Here is a 3422-nt window from a genome sequence, read left to right as displayed (position 1 = left end):
TTATGTATTGTGTATGTATTCCGCAATAGTACATGATCAGGATAATCTCTGTTGAATATGTGTTAAATTATTCAAAATTTCTACACTTTATGTATATTCTTTTAACGGTGCGGTTTAGATAGCTAAACTATGGCCTCCCAAGGGGTGTTTTGAAATTGGTCAAATAAGGACAATGGCTATTCATCTCTCGGAAATACTCGGGAAGTTACAACCGTCGTATTTTGCCGGTCTTCTAATTGTCACACACGTTTTGCGAAGATTTAAAGATATAAAAGACACTGGTGTTGAGTGTATGGAAGTTATAAAAGACATAAACATGTTGGCCAAATTTCTCATTAGCCTGAAAAGTAAATTCTCTCGATCAAATAAAGGAATGGCGGGGATAATCCAAGAATCGAGAGAAGTCATCCTGCACAGCTCCATTTTGTGTTGTACTATCCTGGAGTCCTCCTTGATTTCCCAGTGAGTATATTCTAAATATTTCATATCTCCCACTTGCTACATGGATGGCATCTACTTTATATATATATATACACCAGGATAACATTATCAAAGCAGATTGTTTAAAGAGAGTTAAGATTTCAAGTAATTAACTTACAGGTTTTTCAATGCGAAAGCAAACAAGGATTAGTTGGCTAAGCTTAAAGGAGAAGTGGTTCGTGCTTACAATCAACGAAAGGGGGGATTGTCTTCTGAAATTCTGAAAGACGTACAGTACTTGGCCGATAGAGAACGTGTCAGATGGCCTCAGGATATGCAAGATATGATGCAAGATCTCTATCCCTACCATGCGGGTAAGCTATCATATCTGCCAATCATATTTAGTGAAATTAATTAATTGTTTTCTCCAAATATCGAGATCTTATATGATGTGATTTTTAAATGCGTTGATATTATTGCAGTTGACATTGATGTGCAATTGAACAAAGTTATTGAACTCCTTGAATGGAAAAGTGAAACGAAGACAGTAGCAGTTATCATGCATGGCATTCCTGGAATGGGTAAAACTACTTTGGCTGATGCTGTCTTTTCAACAATTTTCCAACAGAACTATACTTCCACAAATATTTGTAAATATTCCAAAATCAGACTCTGTGAGGATAAAGGGTCATCATCGTCTACTATCACAACCTTGCAAACAACCATTAGAGATGATCTAGTGGATGATGATGACCAGAGAGTAGCAGTTATCAGGGCCTTTGATGATGGACAGCGAAAAATTGGCAATATCTTAAAGAAAAAGTCTGTTTTCCTTTATATCGACAATGTTTTGAATGAGGAACGTCTTGACCAACTTTTGCCCTTATGGTCCACTTTGGACCAGCCAAAGAAACTGAGGTTACTCATAACTGCACGTGACAAAGGTATTGGTACTGTTTTAGGACACCACATGTCGTGTAAATTCCATGAGGTGCTACCTCTTTCCTCTTCAGAAGCAAAGAAACTTCTAAAAAAGCATATGGATACACAAAAAATAGAGAATAGTGTAATGGATGACATACTAGAAACTGCTAAGGGAGTGCTGTTAATTTTGAAAGTAATAGGACAATTTTTTGGAGCAGAAGATGACAAGAAGGAAGCTTATCACATATTCAAAGAGGAGCGTGAAAACTGGAGTGGTCAAATATTCGATCGACTCGAACCCAAACAATCACTTTTCTTATGAACCCAAACGATTATTGATTCAACGTTTTTAATTAATTTGAAGAAGCCAAAGGGTGATACACCATTTGTTTTTAATTAATTCGAAGAACCCAAAGGGTGATGAATTTTTCACTTCTTGGGAGACTTTGGCGCAGAAGCCTTCTCCGATTTCTCGGCAGTCTTCTTCGGGAGGAGAACCTGATGAATGTTTGGCAGAACTCCGCCACTGGCGATGGTCAATTTGCCCAAAAGTTTCCCCAGTTCGTTGTCGTTTCTCACCGCCAGCTGAATGTGGCGGGGTATGATTCTGGTCTTCTTGTTGTCACGAGCAGCGTTTCCGACCAATTCCAACACTTCGGCGGCCAGATATTCAAGGACAGCGGTAACGTAGACGGCTGCGCCACCTCCAACCCACTTCGCATAGCACCCCTTCTTGAGATACCTGGCAATTCTCCCCACCGGAAACTGCAGTCCGGCCTTCGTAGTTCTGCTCACAGACTTCTTCCTAGAGCCTGCTCCTTTCCTCCCTCCCTTTCCACTGCCCTTTCCTGAACTCTCCATTTTCTCAATACCACTCTTTTCTCCAGTTTAATTATATCATATAGACAAAAACAAGACGACCTATCCATTATTGATTCAAGGTTATAAGCAACATGAGTCGAACGGTTTATGTTGATATCAGATGGGGTGATTCTGAGAATCGCCGAGTGGTGTGGAAATTCTCAGAATCGCCCTGTTCTGAGAATCACCACACCACCCGGCGATTCTTAGAATCGCTGGCAGAACTCCACCACTGGCGATGGTCACTTTGCCCAAAAGTTTCCCCAATTCATCGTCGTTTCTCACTGCCAGCTGAATGTGGCGGGGTATGATTCTGGTCTTCTTGTTGTCACGGGCAGCGTTTCCGGCCAATTCCAACACTTCGGCGGCCAGATATTCGAGGACAGCGGCAACGTAGACGGCTGCGCCGCCTCCAACCCGCTTGGCATAGCGCCCCTTCTTGAGATACCTGGCGATTCTCCCCACCGGAAACTGCAGTCCGGCCTTCGCAGTTCTGCTCACAGACTTCTTCCTGGAGCCTGCTCCTTTCCTCCCTCCCTTTCCACTGCCCTTTCCTGAACTCTCCATTTTCTCAATACCGCTCTTTTCTCTGGTTTAATTATACCAGATAGACGAAAACAAGACGACCTATCCATTATTGATTCAAGGTTATAAGCAACATGAGTCGAACGGTTTATGTTGATAGCAGATGGGGCGATTCTGAGAATCGCCCCGCCACTACCCCGCCACCACCACTGGTGGCGAGGCGGTGACGAGGTGATTCTGAGAATCGCCACACCACCTGGTGATTCTCAGAATCGCCCCATCTGCTACGAATCGCCCCAAACAGTGCTCACTGGGCATCCAATATGATATTAAGCAGAGAAATCCTAGCCCTGCGGTGATGGCACTGCTGGGGTCGCCTTGGGTGTTATTTGGGTGTTATTGTCAGAAGGAACAGACTCAGCGACATCTTTTGCATCCCATGTGTTCTTGTCCTTCGAAGTCAGAAAGCGATTGTTTGGAGGACCTATCGAAACAGAAATAACAAGGTTGTCTTTGATGTCTCGACATTCGGAAACAATGCGCTGCTGGGCATCGACAGATAAGGGCGTAGCTGAAGAATATCATTCTGGCTTTCTAGACTCGATCCACTTCAATTTGTATTGTCGCTTGGGTACATTCAGAGGATAAGAAAATGTGTAACCATTTATCTCATCAACCTGTAAACCATATTC

General features: G+C 42.9%; 2 pseudogenes; both read right to left on the bottom strand.

Moving 5' to 3' along the window:
• Positions 1–1764: 1764 nt before the first annotated feature.
• Positions 1765–2205, bottom strand: LOC149255368 (histone H2A pseudogene; annotated as a pseudogene).
• A 117-nt stretch (positions 2206–2322) lies between these two features.
• On the bottom strand, positions 2323–2828 carry LOC149255367 (histone H2A pseudogene; annotated as a pseudogene).
• Between the last annotated feature and the right edge of the window lie 594 nt (positions 2829–3422).

Source organism: Pinus tabuliformis, chromosome 7, assembly GCF_031772625.1.
Source record: "Pinus tabuliformis cultivar Carrire ecotype Pingquan chromosome 7, CPIR1, whole genome shotgun sequence".
Taxonomy (NCBI): Eukaryota; Viridiplantae; Streptophyta; class Pinopsida; order Pinales; family Pinaceae; genus Pinus; species Pinus tabuliformis.
Note: the sequence above shows the minus strand (reverse complement) of the source record. Positions and strands in the feature narration are given on the sequence as shown.